Raw genomic sequence first — 18,080 nt, 5'->3', positions numbered from 1 at the left:
ATTTGGATACCCACTTGTTAGTGATTTATCTCTCTACCTGATTAAACATAAACTTTGTTACAAATTATTAATGATACATTAAAGTTTAATTTGCCATTACCAATTACAAACATTATACTCAGATGACAGCAGCAACCTGAATATCTATGGTTTGAAAACAGAAAGGATCTATCTCCCTCCATCCTGGAGGTTTGCTGTTACTGCCATTTCATAAGTTCATGTTCTAGGAGCAGAATTAGGCCATTCGGCCCATAAAGTCTACTTCGCCATTCAATCATGGCGGATCTATCTTTTCCTCTCAATCCAATTCTCCTGCCTTCTCCACATATCCCCTGACACCCTTACTAATCAAGAATCTATCAATCTCTGCCCTAAAAGTATTCATTTACTTGGCCTCCACAGCCATTGCTGGCAATTAATTCCACAGATGCACCACCACCGACTAAAGAAATTCCTCGTCTTCCCCTTTCTAAAGGTACGTTCTTTTATTCTGAGGCAATGGCCTCTGGTCCAATCCCCTCCCACTTGTGGAAACACCCTCGCTGCATTCACTCTGTCCAGGCCTTTCACTTTTCCTTAAGCTTCAACGAGGTCCCCTCATCCTTCTAAACTCCTGCAAGTTCAGGCATAGTGACATCAAACGCTGATCATACTTTAACCCAATCAGTCCTGATTTGGGTTTACATTTCCTTGAATTGACCTTCCCTGTATATTCTACACAAATACATAACTACCCTGTGGCCTCACGTGGCACCACCTTACACTAAGATTAATCTTAGCGAGGCATTTTATATACCAGGCCTGTGGAGTTTGCACATTCTCCCTGTGATCGCATGGGTTTCCTCCCGGTGCTCCGGTGTCCAAAGACGTGCGTGCAGGTTTATAGGTTAAGTCAAGAGTCAAATGTATTTTATTGTCATATGCCCCACACAGAACAATGAAATTCTTACTTGCATTCTTAATTGAAACTCTGTAAATTGCCCCGAGTGTGTTGGCAGAGGAGAAAGTAGGATACATTTTTTTAAATGTGAAAAGGTGATCAATGGTTGGCGTGGACTCACTGAGTCAAAGAGCCTGTTTCCCTGGCTAAATCTAAATCTAAAACTAAAAACTAAAATGATTCTAAAGACTCCACAAGAGGGCAGCACAGTGGCACAGAGGAAGAGTTACTGTCGTACAGCACCAGAGACCCAGGTTCGATCCTGTCTATGGGTGCTGACTGTACGGAGCTTATGCTTTCTCCCTGTGGCCATGCGTTTTTTCGCCGGTGCTCCGTTTTCCTCCCACATTCCAAAGATGTACAAGTTTGTAGGTTAATTGGCTTCTGTAAATTGTCCCCAGTGTATAGGATAGTGTAAATGTACAGGGTGATTGCTGGTCGGCGTGCAACCAGTGGGCGGAATGACTGTTTCCACGCTGTAGGTCTAAAGTCGAAAGTTGAAAAAGGGCATAGATTTACTGTAGAAGGTGTAGTGAACTACTCTGTGTGCCAGGTATTGGGATTAATAGGTACCCGGTGGCCAGAACTGACGTGATGGGCTGAAGGGTTTGTTTCCATGTTGTATGACTCTGATATCACGAAAGGAAGCTGGGAAAAATCACTGGAATTTTTTAGTTCCATTTCTGTTTTATTTAGGTAGTTACCGTGTATAAATCAGCTGAAATATTTCCTGTAACAACATTCACACTAATGAAACGTCTAAAAGGCAGTAGACAACTTTGTGAATGGTATATTGAATGCAAGGTCTCCATTCTTTGACTCTACAACTATTAAATACTATGCAGAACAAATATTTACCAGCTTAGTTTAGTTAAGTTTATTATTGTTACATGTACAGTGAAAAGTTTTTGTTTGTGTGCTATCCAGTCAAGAATAAGATTATACATGAAAACAATCAAGCCATCTACAGGGCAAAGGTAAAAGATAAATAGTACAACATTTAGTGCAAAGATAAATCATGAAGTCAGTTCAAAAGTTTTGGCAGTGATTGCTTCAGTTTGCACAAGTCAAAGTATCCTAATGTAATAAACACACTATTGTAATAACTCCACTATCCTTTGGGTCTCCCTATAAACAGTGCTCAGCCTCGTAGACATGCAATTATGGAGATTGACATCAGCATTGGCAGAATAAAAAATCTCACCAGCAAGAAGTAACAACTGGGTTCAATATTATCCTGGGCATGCCTAAATTATTCACCTCAGGAAAGTCTAATTGTCATATGTACTGACAAAAAGGAATAATGAAATTCTTATTTGCAGAAACAAAACAGGCCTCTAACACGATACACATAGATAATGCATAATAAAGAAGATTCACTAAATTAATAAGCCTATTACTAATGCAACAAAAGCTCAAAGTCCTTAATGTAAACACATTTCAATGTTACTTTATTGCCACTTGTACCGAGGTGCAGTGAAATTCCTTTTATGCACAGTGTTCAGTAAACAGATTATTATTAATATGTGCAATCATACTCAAGTACAAGAGAGTAGGAATAGTCGATCACACTGAGACAGAATCCATGCCTCACCACATTTCCAGCGCCATTTTGTATGGTCCAAGCCCAAACGTGTAAAAGTGTAATATTTTGTCGGTCATAAAGCTGCGTTGTCCTGGTGGTGGCATTAGGTTGGAGTTGCAGGGGTTGGCTTGGCCAGTGTTGGTGTAGTGTTTATTCTGGCAAGGCCTCTCTACCTATGTTCTCCAGAGATGCCACCTTACCTGCTGAGTTACTCCAGCATGTTCTGCCTTCCTCTCATGCATGTAATATGTTCTCCTCCACTTTCCTCCCCTGTTCTAGACCATTTTGGTCTTCAAATGTGGCTCCAATTAGGCAATAATTAGGAAGCAAAGACCTAATGCTGCCTGAAATCTACTTCATACTTTACTTTAGAGATATAGCACAGAAGGAAATAGGCCCTTCAGCCCACCAAGTCCGTGCCGACCCACGACACTAGCACTGTCATGCATACTAGGGGCATTTTGCAATTTTACCGAAGCCAAAAAGCCTACAAACCTGCATGCCTTTGGAGTGTGAGAGGAAATTGGAGCACCCGGAGAAAAACCATGTGGTTACACGGAGAACGTACAAACTTTTACAAACAGCACCCATAGTTAGTTTGAGTTTAGTTTACTGTCACGTCTACCGAGGTACAGTGAAAAGGTTTTTGTTTCATGCTAACCGATTAGTGAAAAGGCAATACATGATTAGGATTGAACTAGGGTCTCTGGTGCTGTAAGGTGACAACTCTACCGCTGTGCCACTGTGCCACCCCAAACTGCCATGCAGTTCTTTTTTCTACAAGTGTGGTGCCTGTTTCTGTCAGCACAAATGAACTCATTACCAGGCATCAGATGGTTCATTTCATGCTGTTACAGTTTCACTCTTAACATATTAAATCTAATGTTCCACAGGGTGCCTTAACTTATTTCTGAGGTGGTTAAGCATGAAGGTATAGCAAATCACGGCCAGAACGTGGGTGGTAACTGTGGGTGTTTATATGGCATTTACTACCCAAATAACAGTTACTGGCAGAAGTTTTCCTCCCAAGAGCTGCAAATTTAATTTCTGTTCTGTTTTGTTTGCAATTTGCAAAGTTCAATTGTTCAATGGTTCACATGTGCTTTATTTGTCGTGTGTGCAACTGTACAGTGAAATTCTATTTGCATATTTACACATGCGGATGCCGCCATATTTTGGGGGCATTTTTAAAGTCCAAATACTGGTCGGCCCACATTCTCGATGTACTGGAGCTGTTCCCATGAACTGACGTCCCTCTCCTCACCCGGCCATACTTGTGTCCCGGGGGTGCCTCCTGCAGCCGACCTTGAAGGCACTGGAGGCATTATCCTGGTTCACCTTCCTACCGGCCCTTGCTCCTCGCATCCGACGTCTCCAGCTCCCTCACGGTTCTGCCGATTGATGAGCCTTTGGGAGGGTCCAGGGCCCGATTAGCTTTTGGGTGGGTACGGGATCTGACAAGCCTTTGGGAGGAGTCCCACCGACCGACGAGCCTTCGGATCTTTGGCTGTGCACCTCGGGAAGGCCTCCACCACGTGACACCTCGTCCACATTAATTGCCATCAAAAGAGAGAAATAAAAGCCGTAGCATTGGGTACATGGAATATTGCATGCAATTCTTGCCACCCCCATTACAGGAAGAATGTGGAGGCTTTGGAGACGGTGCGGAAGAGGTTTACCAGAATGCTGTTTCTTGACCCGAAACGTCCCCCATTCCTTCTATCCAGACATGCTGAGTCACTCCAGCTGTGTCACTCCAGCATTTTGTATCTATTTACCAGAATGCTGCCTGGAGTGGGGGTATTACCAATAAGGAGAGGGAGGGGGGTTCGACAGACTTGGATTGCTTTCTTTGGACCGCCAGAGGTTGAGGGGAGACCTGATTGAACTATATAAAATCATGAGAAGCATATGATTAGTAGACAGTAGGAACCTTGTGTGGAAATGTCAAAAAATTAAAGGGCAAAGGTTTAAGATAAGAGGGACAAAGTTTAAAGGAGACATATGTGGCAAGCTTTTTACACGGAGCGGTGTCTGGAATGCACTGCCAGGGGTGGTGATGGTGGCAGTTATGATGTGGTGTTTAAGAGTCTTTTAGCTAGGCACATAGATATGCAGGGAATGGAAGGATATGGATCACATGCAGGCAGATGTGATTAGTTTAGCTTCGAAACATGTTCAGACATTAACCATATAACCATATAACAATTACAGCATGGAAACAAGCCATCTCGGCCCTACAAGTCCGTGCCGAACAACTTTTTTTCCCTTAGTCCCACCTGCCTGCACTCATTCATAACCCTCCATTCCCTTCTGATCCATATGCCTATCCAATTTATTTTTAAATGATACCAATGAACCTGCCGACACCACTTCCACTGGAAGCTCATTCCACACCGCTACCACTCTCTGAGTAAAGAAGTTCCCCATGTTACCCCTAAACTTCTGTCCCTTAATTCTGAAGTCATGTCCTCTTGTTTGAATCTTCCCTATTCTCAAAGGGAAAAGCTTGTCCACATCAACTCTGTCTATCCATCTCATCATTTTAAAGACCTCTATCAAGTCCCCCCTTAACCTTCTGCGCTCCAGAGAATAAAGACCTAACTTATTCAACCTATCTCTGTAACTTAGTTGTTGAAACCCAGGCAACATTCTAGTAAATCTCCTCTGTACTCTCTATTTTGTTGACATCCTTCCTATAATTGGGCGACCAAAATTGTACACCATACTCCAGATTTGGTCTCACCAATGCCTTGTACAATTTTAACATTACATCCCAGCTTCTATACTCAATGCTCTGATTTATAAAGGCTAGCATACCAAAAGATTTCTTTACCACCCTATCTATATGAGATTCCACCTTCAAGGAACTATGCACGGTTATTCCCAGATCCCTCTGTTCAACTGTATTCTTCAATTCCCTACCATTTACCATGGACGTCCTATTTTGATTTGTCCTGCCAAGGTGTAGCACCTCACATTTATCAGCATTAAACTCCATCTGCCATCTTTCAGCCCATTTTTCCAAATGGCCTAAATCACTCTGTAGACTTTGGAAATCCTCTTCATTATCCACAACATCCCCTATCTTGGTATCATCTGCATACTTACTAATCCAATTTACCACCCCTTCATCCAGATCATTGATGTACATGACAAACAACAAAGGACCCAACACAGATCCCTGAGGCACCCCACTAGTCACCTGCCTCCAACCCGACAAACAGCCATCCACCATTACCTTCTGGCTTCTCCCATTCAGCCACTGTTGAATCCATCTTCCTATTCCAGCATTTATACCCAACAGTTTAACCTTCTTAACCAACCTTCCATGAGGAACCTTGTCAAAGGCCTTACTAAAGTCCATATAGACAACATCCACTGCTTTACCCTCGTCAATTTCCCTAGTAACCTCTTCAAAAAATTCAAGAAGATTAGTCAAACATGACCTTCCAGGCACAAATCCATGTTGACTGTTCCTAATCAGACCCTGTTTATCCAGATGCTTATATATATTATGTCTAAGTATCTTTTCCATTAATTTGCCCACCACTGAAGTCAAACTAACAGGTCTATAATTGCTAGGTTTACTCTTAGAACCCTTTTTAAACAATGGAACAACATGCGCAGTACGCCAATCCTCGGGGACTATTCCCATTTCTAATGACATTTGAAATATTTCTGTCATAGCCCCGGCTATTTCTACACTAACTTCCTTCAATGTCCTAGGGAATATCCTGTCAGGACCTGGAGACTTATCCACTTTTATATTTTTCAAAAGTGACAGTACTTCTTTTACTTTGAAACTCATAGTATCCATAGCTACTCTACCCGTTTCCCTTACCTCACATAATTCAATATCCTTCTCCTTGGTGAATACCGAAGAAAATAAATTGTTCAATATCTCCCCCATCTCTTTTGGCTCTGCAGATAGCTTCCCATTCTGTCTCTCCAATGGACCAATTTTATCCCTCGTTATCCTTTTGCTATTAATATAGCTGTAGAAACTCTTTGGATTTACTTTCACCTTACTTGCCAAAGCAACCTCATATCTTCTTTTAGCTTTTCTAATTTCTTTCTTAAGAAATTAACATTGTGGGCCAAAGGACCTGTTTCTTTGCTGTACTGTGCTATGCCCTATGCTTCATATGAATAAATGTAGCAGTTTGATTTGGTTTATTTAGCGCATTAGTTTATTCACAGCGCCAGCAACCCGGGTTCGCTCCTGACCTCGGGTGCTGTCTGTGTGGAGTTTACATGCTCTCTCTATGGCCGCATGGGATTTCTCCGGGTGCTACGGTTTCCTCCCACATTCCAAAGACATGCAGGTTTGTAGGTTAATTGACTTCTGTAAATTTTCTTCAGTGTGCAGATAGAAATAGTGTACGGGTGATCACTGGTCAGCTTGGATTCAGTGTGCCAACGTGCCTGTTTCCACGCTGTATGTCTAAACTAAACTAAAATAAAATAAACTAAATTAAATTAAATTGAATTAAATTACACTGAAGTGAACTAAACTAAAATAAACTAAACCAAAATATCAGATGACTATACATAAATGCAATCTGGCAAAACTCGTAAAATAGGTGGAGTAAAGGGGAGGATACAGATTGCAGAATGTAATTCTCAGCATTGTAGCGCAACAGTTCCATAGCTAAGGTCCAATGTCCGCAATGGGGTATTGGGAAATCAGACTGTGGGAGTGGGATGGGGAATTAAAATGGCAGGTAATCAGAAACAGAATGTTGCTCCTGCAGATTGAACAAAACGTTCACCTAAAAGAACCACATCACATGTATTCAGAGGAGGTGCATAATGAGATAAAACAGCAGTGTTTCACACTTCAATATAAATCTATTTCATGCAAGAGGAGCAAAGGAACTTTTAAACATTTAATGTTTACATACAAATGTCCCGAGAAAATTATTTTGCATGAAATAGATTTATGTTCAAGTGCGAAATGCTGATGTTTTATCTCCATTATGCATCTCCCCTGAATGTATGTGATGTGGTTCTTTTCATTCTGACAAGTTACCACATCATTATTGATGTACAAGGCAGCACTGTGGTGCTGCAGATAGTGCTGCTGCCTCTCTGTATCAACAGCCCTGAATTTTAAAGAGGTTCGGCATGTCTCCGAATGCTCAAACAAACTTCTGCATAATCACTGCAGAAAGTATCCTGAATGGGTGGCATGTTGTAGGTATGTTACAAAACCTACCTGAATCGTCATTAGGAATCTGCCCTCAGCCATGTCGGCGATTTTGGCGCTGTTTGGAGGGGGCGGGTTTTAAACGCGATTTTTACTAGGCTGTACTAATCGCACATGTTCAGCCTAGTAAATCATTAACGAAAAATCGCTGCAAGACCCGGTCGCAAAAGGTATTATTAGTTTTATAGGCCTCGATAATATAGTTCTAATAGTTTTAAAATTACTCTCTGATTCCGCAACCTCTCGCAGCCCCAGGGTTTTATAAATGCTGCTGTCCTTTTATCGGTGCTCAATTGAGAGCATACTAACATACTGTGTATGCGTGTGGTACACCAGCTGCACAGCGGCTCAGAGGAAAGCGCTCCAGAGGGCCATTGACAACGCCCAGAGGATTGTCGGCTGCCCTCTCCTTACCTTGGAGGACTTACACAGTTCCCGCTGCACCAAAAAAACCCAGAATATCATAAAGGACATTTCCCACCCCGGACACTCCCTGTTTGAACTGTTGCCGTCAGGCAGACGGTACAGATCTACAAGGACAAGGACGAACAGACTAAAAAACAGTTTTTACCCCACTGCTATAAAAGCACTAAATGTAGCCGCCAAGGAACGCAGGGGCGATACAGACTAAGGGACTGTGGTAACTGTGAAATCGACAGAAGGATGGAGGGTTGGGTGTGTATGCGTGCTTTGTTCGTGATATTTATTTAGTTGTTTATCTTTATTATTTTACCGTGTATGTATCGTTAGCTTTTAGAAATGTTTGAATGCTGCACTGACTGGCTGACATTTTAAATTTCGTTGTACATGGTCCATGTTACAATGACAATAAAGAAACTATTCTATTCTATTCTATTCTATTCTATTCTAAATGGGGCATATATATAACCCTATATATCAAGTTATCTATAGCGAGTGGTTCATTTTGGGCTTTTTATATCCCGCAGTATTTTTCTCGGCATTTGAGGGCACTAATCCAGCGCTATGTCAACGTTCTAAACCAGCGCGTTCCACATGAACCCACTAGAAAGCCGATTTAAATGGGCATTTATTTACAGCAATTGAACACTAAATTCCTTCCATTTGGCCTATAAATTAATGTAAATTAGATATAAAAATCATGTTATATTGTGAATTATTTGTGAATAATCTTTGGACACTTAGGCTATTTAAAAATGTTAATCTTTCCTTAAGAAATGGGCGTTTGACTATCCAAGATCACAGCTTTTTTGTAATGTCCATTGAAAATCAATAGGGAACAAGATGCTAATTTCCGAGTATGAAAATGGTCATAACTTTTTTAATACTTGAGATATGAAAGTGAATTTGGTGTCAAATTAAACTTATTGTTATGCGTTATCTGATGGGATAAATTGCAGACTTGATTTTTTAAATCTCAAAATTTTGTAACATTGCTACATGTTGGCCCAGCAGTAGAATTGCTGCCTTTTTTACACTGCCAGAAATCCAGGTTCAATCCTGACCACGGTTGCAGTCTGTGTATAGTTTGTACGTTCTCTCTGTGCCGGGTGGGTTTTAACCAGGTGCTCCGGGTCCCTCCCACATCACCAAGATGTTTGTAGGTTAATTGGCCCTCTGTAAATTGTCCTAAATGTGTAGGTAATGGACACAAAAGTGTGATAACATAGAACTGGCGTGAACAGATCAATGGTCAGCGTGGACACGAAGGGCCGAAGAGCCTTCTTCAATGCTGTAACTTTCAATTGATCTGTTCAATCAATCAATCAATAGAGCAAAATTGTAACAATATGGCTTGGCAGCCCGCTCATGGATGGTAGAATGTGAGGAGAGTTGATGGGAATGTCTGCAGAGTAAAATGAGATTAGTGTCGGATGGGTTTACATTGGAGCTTGATGATTGACATAGACTAAGCGGGCTGAAGGGCTTGTTTCAATGCTGCTGCTGCTGCTGCTGCTGATGATGATACTTTATGATGATGACACATGTGAAGTTCTTTGCTTTGCATACAATATACCAAGTATGCAAAGAGTCGCCACATACAGGGTGTCGATAAAGTTACAAAGTATTCATTATAGTCCCGATGATCCCTCCGTTCTCGGCGCCCCCCCCCCGATGACAGGTCCTTCTTCGCTCTTTCGGCGCCCGCCCCCCACGCCAAGTCTCTGCTGAGCGACTCTTTGATGCTACTAAAACCAAATCCAGCTTCATGTAAACAGGCTTGGCATCAAAGAAAGTGGATGATCTCAGCAATAATTACCTCTTAGTCAACAGCCTGAACAGATTAACAGCTCACTTAGCTGCTTGTGACACATCTTGCTTAACGTAGGCATCTGATTATGGATAATGACCGATCCAATCATACTTCAATAAACTGTTCATCAGCTGTGACAAGCTCTGGGCTGAAAGAGCATTCTTAGATTCACGGAAATAAATCTTTTTGACGTATTAGAGAAAAATACCGTGAATTCCAAAAATCTGAAATAAGAAAAGGAAACACAGATAAATGTTTCTGGTCAATGACCTTTGATTTGAAACGGGAAAACAATTGAGATACATGTGTTTTAAAGCTTCCTGGATTGGAGGGTATTACCTGTAAGGAGAGGTTGGACAAATTTGAATTGCCTTCTCTGGAATGTCAGTGGCTGAGGGAAGACCTGATACAAGCATATAAAATTCTAGATAGGATAGACAGTGGGTGGAAATATGAGATATGAGAGGGCATAACTTTAAGGTGAGAGGGAAAAAGTTCAAAGGAGATGTGCGGTCCTGGTTTTTTTATACAGTGAGTGGTGAGTGCCTGGAACACACTGCCAGGAGCGGTGGTGGTGAGGCAGATAACACAGTGCCATTCAAAAGGCTTTTAGATCGACACATGGACATGCAGAGAATGGAGGATAAAGGATCACATGCAGGCAGAGGAGATTAGTTACCTAGGCATTATGTTCAACACAGATAATGTAGGCCGATGGGCCTATTCCTGTGCTGTACTGTTCTATGTTCAAATTGTAGCCTTTTTTTTGCTGTCTGTCTGGAGTTTGCTGGATCCCCTTGTTTAGAGATGCAGCATGGGAGCACTATCCTACATACTAGGAACAATTTCCATTTTTTTTTAAACGAATTTAAATAACCTACAAACCTGAGTTTTTAAACCAGGTTTAAAATTTGGTTAAAACCAACATCTGCAGTTCCTTCCTATACAACCTACAACCCTGTACGTCTTTGAAGTGTAGGAGGAAACTGTGGCACTCCGAGAAAACCCACGCAATCATTGGGAGAACGTACCAACTCCACACAGACATGATCCGTAGTCAGGATCAAACCCGGGTCTCTGGTGCTGTGAGGTAGCAACTCTACCACAGCGCCACCGTGCTGCCCCTATGTAAAATTGGAGTGTTCAATGTTCATACCATAAGGTCATAAGCTTCTCACGTATTTCTAGCGTTCTAGCTGGTTTTATTTCAATCTTTCAAAACATTACTTGTAGGAGAAAATGTTCGGGCTTTTCAGATATCCTGATTTAGGTGAATAATGCTGTATTGTGATATCCAGCAGCTTTTAGTCCTGGACTGAGAGGAAACATTTTCAGGGTCACACTGTCATTGAAGGTGAAGTGTGTTTCAGATGAAGATTGGATTGAGCCTTGTCTATCTCTTTACAGGTGGAATTTGACAGCCAAACACTTCAGAACATTTTCCCTTGAAAATTACCATTGGGATCATTTAGTTTAGTTTAGTATAGAGATACAGCATGGAAACTAGCCCTTCAATCCATCGAATCCATGCCGACCACTGATCTCATGTCAGTTCTATGTTATCCTACTTCTCATCCACTTCAAACACAGTTGGGGCAATTTACGGAGGCCAATTAACCAACAATCCCGCACGTCTTTTGGAAGTAGGAGGAAACCTGGAGGAAATCTATGCAGTCACAAGGAGAACGTGCAAACTTCATGCGGACAGGAACTGAGATAGGGATCAAAACTTGATGTCTGGCACTGTGAGGCAGCACTGTGCTGCCCTTTGTTTAGTTTTTAAAAATAAGTTATCTGGGGCACAAAGTTGGACGGATGGAGAGGGACGTTGTTTCACAGGTTCATCCACACGTCCAAGGGAAGGCCCACAGCATCCTGTGGCTGCCTGGATCGGGCACCACTCATAACAACTGGATTACGGACTGGACATGGAAAATGGCGTTAAAACACGGCGCCTCTGGCATGAGGGCTCAGTGGACTATTAGCTCATCCGAGATGTGCTTGGGTATGGTAATACTCTACTGAACTTAGTTTTTAATTTAGTTTAGAGATACAGCGCGGAAACAGGCCCTTCGGCCCACCGGATCCGTGTCGACCAATGATCCCCGCATATTAACACCATCCTATACACATTAGGGATAATTTTTACGTACCAAACCAATTTACCTACATACTTGTACGTCTTTGGCATGTGGGAGGAAACCGAAGAACTCGGACAAAACCCACGTGGTCACGGGGAGAACGTACAAACTCCGGACACAGCAGCTGTCGTCGGGATCGAACCCGGGTCTACGGCGCTGCAAGCACTGTAAGGCAGCAACTCTACCGCTGCGCCACCGTGCCACACTTGCAGTTTGTAAGAATATAATTGCACTGTGCATTTGCACTTCACACATGTGACAATAAAAGCTCCATTGAACCATTGAGTTAAGATAGTTAAGGTTCCATTTATTTCAGCCATCATGTCTAAAGCATGGCGGTACCCGAGTGACCTTTAACATATTCCTGTTAATGTGTCTACTGTTTTGGTACCAGAGTAATTAGTTTAATTTAGTTTCAGGATACAGCATGGAAACTGGCCTTTCAACCCACCCTAACCCCTATATACTCGTTCTCTGTTATGATGGAATCCGGATCTCTATTGCTGTGAGACAGCAGCTCTACAAGTTATGCTACTGTGCTGCTCTTAAAAATTAAAAATAATGTGTATTAAATTAAAAATTAAAAATCAAGTATATTCATGATATTTGATGAAGTCATTAACCCAGTTCAAGGTGAGATTCTTCATCTTAAAAAGGATATTGTGCGGAGATTGAACTATCTAAAGTTCAAACTGTGGACAAGAGCACCCAATCTGCAGATAAATTGGGGTGAAGACCAAACTGCTTCCTGGAAGAAAAAAACTAACCTGCTTCAATTGTCTGCAGTTCTCTGCACAACAAAGTTACAAATTGCTGCAAGGAGAAAAGGGAAAGGCATTCAGTGAGAAGTGCACTAATAATGTGAAATTATCCCCTTACATCTAAGAATCAGACACAAATTGCTTTCATTCGCGCTGGGTAGTTCCAGAAAGGCGTGTAGTGTGCAGAAGTGTTTTTGAAACACATGTTTGGATGATCCATTGTACACTTTGTAATGCCTGCGCGTTTATAAAGGGCATCAAAGGCTAGGCAGTGACATCCATTGATGTCATAGTTATTACCCTTCACCCGTGCTCCCTCATTATGCACTGATTCTTGGCCTCCCTCACCTCCTGGCAGAACTCAGCAAACTTCCCTTTAGAGAGTCATAGAATCATAGTCATAGAATCATAGAGTGGAAACAGGCGCTTCAGCCCAACGCCCATGTCAACCAACATCCCCCATCTACACTAGTCCAACCTGTCTGCGTTTGGTCCAAATCCCTGTAATTCTATCCTACCCATGTACCTGTCAAAATGATTTTTTTAACATTGCAATAGTTCCTGCCTCAACTACAACCCTCACTCGCCCCACTCTTTCCATCCTTATAACAAACATCTTCCCTATAACAGTGTGACCAAACCTGAACACAATATTCAAAATGTTTTTCACACTCTCAGGATGGCATACATACATCCAAAATTAGATTAAAAATCATTTCTAAATTAAAGCAAAAGTTGATTCACAGAATTAAATGAAAAACACCGAAAGGAAGTCCATAGATCATAGTAGTATGCGTGAGAAGGACCAAAATTCACACCAGACTGTCATGACAAAACTTAAGTCTTTTGAGTCTTTGAAGTAGAATCAGTTTAGATGGTGCGAAGAAATAGCAAATGGCGTAAAATGTTGGTGGGAATTATTTTAGGTATCCAAATAGGTGTGATAATGTAGGACAATGTATAAATTCAGAACTTTGAGCCACGTGTAACAAGGGTGATAAATTGGTGATCATTGAGCATATTAATCTACATGGAGACCAGAAAAACCATGTGCGCATTTATAGTGCATGGGACAAATTGATAGAGTGTGCAGGAGATTGTTTGCTTGACTAAGTATGTTGAGGAGGCAATGAGAGAACAGGTTGAGAAAAAAATAATTAATGATGTGGTAAACTTTTAAATGAAGCTTGAACATGATTTAGTTTAATCTGAAACCAGGGTCATAAATCTGAACAAAGCAAATTGCCAATGTATAAGATGGAAAGTTGTGGCACAGTGGAATGGTTGGAAGGAACTGCAGATGCGGGTTTACTTCAACAAAATGCTGGAGTAACTCAACGGGTCAGGCAGAATCTCTGGAGGAAAGGAATAGGTGATGTTTTGGGTTGAGACCCTTCTTCAGACTGAGAGTCAAGGGAGAGGGGAACTAGAGGTATGAAAAAGATGAATGAAAGGTATAAAAAGAACAAATCAAAGCTGGAGCACACAATGGTCCATTGTTGGAGTGGAAAAGGTGATAACGAGGGGATACAAACAGTGAAACTAAGCAGGATGGCAGTGAAACTAGAATCATAACAACATAGAAAATAGGCACAGAAGTAGGCTATTTAGCCCTTCAAGCCAACACCGCCATTCAATATGATCATGGCTGATCATCTAAAATCAGTACCCCATTCCTGCTTTTTCACCATATCCCTTGATTCCTTTAGCCCTAAGAGCTAAATCTAACTCTTTCTTGAAAACATCCAGTGAATTGGTCTCCACTGGCTTCTGTGGCAGAGAATTCCACAGATTTACAACTCTGTGGGTCAAAAGGTTTTTCCTCATCTCAGTCCTAAATGGCTTACCCCTTAAAGCGTGATCTGGAACAAATGTGACTACTAGGGCAAGGGAGGGACATAAAGAGAGGAAATTCAAATGTTACCTGAAATTAGATAAATCAATATTCACACTTCTGGGTTGGAAGTTACAGAAACAAAATATGAGGTACTGTTCCTTACAACCCAGTGTAAATGTCTAAACTCCACAACTACCTACACCCCCACAGCTCAGGCCGCCGATAGCTGGTTACATCCACGTGATTATTTTATTGCATTTTTTTCAGTTTAATTACATCCTTCCCATAGCAGCGTGACCAATACTGTATACAGTAGTCCAAATATGACCTTACCAATATCTTGTACAGCTGTAACAAAATGCTTAACTCCTGTTGTCAATATCTTGCCCCATGAAGGCAAGTGTTATATAGTGTCATAGTCACACAGTGTGGAAACAAGCCCTGCACCACAACCCATCCACACCAACATGCCCCATTTACACTAGTCCTACCTGCCTGCGTTTGCTTTCTAAATCTGTCCTATCCATGTACCAGCACAAATGTTTTTTATACATTGTTACTGCCTCAACTCCCTCTATTGGCAGCTCATTCAATATACCTGCCATCCTTTGTGTAAAAATGTTACCTCTCAGGTTCCTATTAAATCTCCCCCCTCACCTTAAATCTGAAGGTTGGGAGGGGGGGGGGGGGGGATTCGGAAAGAGGGAGGTCTTCACCACACTGTCCACCTGCGTCACCTCCTTCATGCAACTATGTACCTACACTCCTAGATCTCTCTGTTCTACAGTACTCCCTGGAGCCTTACCATTTACCACGTAAATCCTGCTCTGGTTTGATTTACAAAAGTGCAATATCCCAACATGTCTGAATTAATCTCTGTCATCATTTATGTTAAATACTTCCTTTTAATCTTTTCTTGCCAAATAATAATAATAATAATAATAATAATAATAATAATAATAATAATAATAATAATAATAATAATAATAATAATAATAATAATAATCTTTTATTGTCATTGCACATCAGTGCAACGAGATTTAATATGCAGCTTCCAACTGATGTCAAAATAAATAAATAAATAAATAAACTGTGTGACGTGACCATCTGAGGGAGACAGTCCAGGGGGGATGGGGGGGCACTCAGCAGGGCCGGTTCAGAGCCGCTATAGCTCTGGGAATGAAGCTGTTTCTGAGTCTGATCAACCATATTTTGGTTTTATTTAGTTCAGAGATACAACGTGGAAACAGGCCCTATGGCTCACAGGATCCACACTGACCAGCAATCACCCCGTGCACTAGCTCTATTCTACACACTATGGACAATTTATAGACATCAATTAACCTACAAATCTGTATGTCTTTGGAATGTGGGAGGAAACCGAAGTTCCCAGAGAAAACCCACACGGTCACAGGGAGAATGTACAAACTCTGTACAGACAGTTCCCGTAGTCAGGATTGAACCCGGGTCTCTGGCACAGTAAGGCAACAGCTCCACCGTTGTGCACTATGCTACCACAATACTCCATTTGTCAGATCTTAGCTTGATCCACGATCTGTCTTTTGTGTCCTTCTTATGACCTTTTCAAACCTTATGTGTTTACCTACAGTATCTTGTATTACCATAAAAATTAGCAATCATCCTTTAGACTTTAGACTTTACAGATGGCCCATCAAGACTGCACAGACACCACATACACTAGCACCACCCTACATACTAGGTACAATTTATAATTTTACCAAAACCAATTTATCTACAAACCTGCACATCTTTGGAGTGTGGGAGGAAATCGGTGCACCTGGAGAAAACCCACATGGTCACAGGGAGAACGTATAAATTCCGTACTCTCGCTGTAAATCAGCTGCTCTACCACTGGGTCACTGTACCGCCCCAATGCCGCTATTACTTTGGTGCCTTCATCCAAGCCACTGATATCAACTGTAAACTGAGTGCCTATTGTTGATCCCGATAGAACATCTAGCATTGCATCATGCCAACCGAAAATAAGATCCATTTATACCTATTCAAAGAAGTTCAATAAATAGGTCAAACATGATTTCCCTTTCATAAAAGCATGTTAGCTTTGCCTGATTATCCTGAACTCCTGCGCCATAATCCCTTTCATAATAGCTTTGAACATTTCCCCTGTGACTGATGCTCAGCTAAATGGCTGTGGTTCTTATTTGCATTCTCTCTCCCTCGCTTTTTGAATGAAGGAGTTTCGATTGGAGATACAGAACAGAAACAGGGACTTCGGCTCATCCAGTCCAGGCCGTCCATCAATCACCCATTCACACTACTTCTATGCCCACTGTCGCAGCCACTCCTGACACACTAGGAGCAATTTACAGATGCCGATTAACTACAAACCCACACGTCTTTGGAGAGAGGGAGGAAAACGGAGCATCCAGAGGAAACCTAGGTGGTCACAGGGGAATGTGCAAACTCCACACAGACAGCACCCGAGGTCAGGATCTAAACCAGGTCTCTGGCGCTGTGAGGCAGGGCTCTCACCAGCTGCAACACTGCATGCAATTTGCTATTTTCCAGTCTAATAGAACCTTTAGTGAGATTAAGGATTATTTGGAAAATTGTAAGTGGTAAATCAGGTTCAATCCAGTGCTACTGGCTAGGATTGAACCAGGGTCTTTGGTGCTGTGAGGCAGCGGTTCTACTAACTGCGCCACTGTGCCGCGAAAGGTGAGGGTTTCAGTAGCGACTGAGTTTAGCTTCAGTCTGGGCCAGCCTCATGGTGTTGATAGCAGGAGGGTGTTTGTTTCCACCCAATATGGTGCCCAAGGCAGGTCTGCTGGTCCCTGAGTGCATATGCAATCACTCATTACAATCATTCTACTCTTTAAAACCTTTACTCCAAACAGCATAATTTATATCATTTATTCTGTATCTGTACACTGTGGACGGCCTTGAATAGTCTTTCAGCTGACCTGATAGCATGCAATAAAAAAGCTTTTTACTTTACCTTGGTACACGTAATAATAATAAACTAAACTAAACTAAACTAAACTAATTTGTTGTTGGAATTTCATCTCAGGGTCAAATATTTTACACACAGCTCTCCATTCCATCTATAAAGGGATGGTTTAGCTAAGTTTAATTTAGGTTAGTTTAGAGATACAGCGTAGAAACAGGTCCTTCAGCCCACTAAGTCCACATCGACCAATGATCCCCATACACTAGTTCTAACCTACATAGTAGGGTAAATTTACAGAAGCCAACTAAGCTACAAACCCACACGTCTTTGGAATATAGGATGAAAACTGGGAACCTGGAGAAAGCCCATGCGATCACAGGGAGAACGTACACATTCTGTACAGTCAGGATCAAACTCGGGTCTCTGGTGCTGTAAGGCA

Source organism: Leucoraja erinacea, chromosome 12 (assembly GCF_028641065.1).
Source record: "Leucoraja erinacea ecotype New England chromosome 12, Leri_hhj_1, whole genome shotgun sequence".
Lineage (NCBI taxonomy): Eukaryota > Metazoa > Chordata > Chondrichthyes > Rajiformes > Rajidae > Leucoraja > Leucoraja erinaceus.
This window is presented reverse-complemented; position numbering follows the sequence as displayed.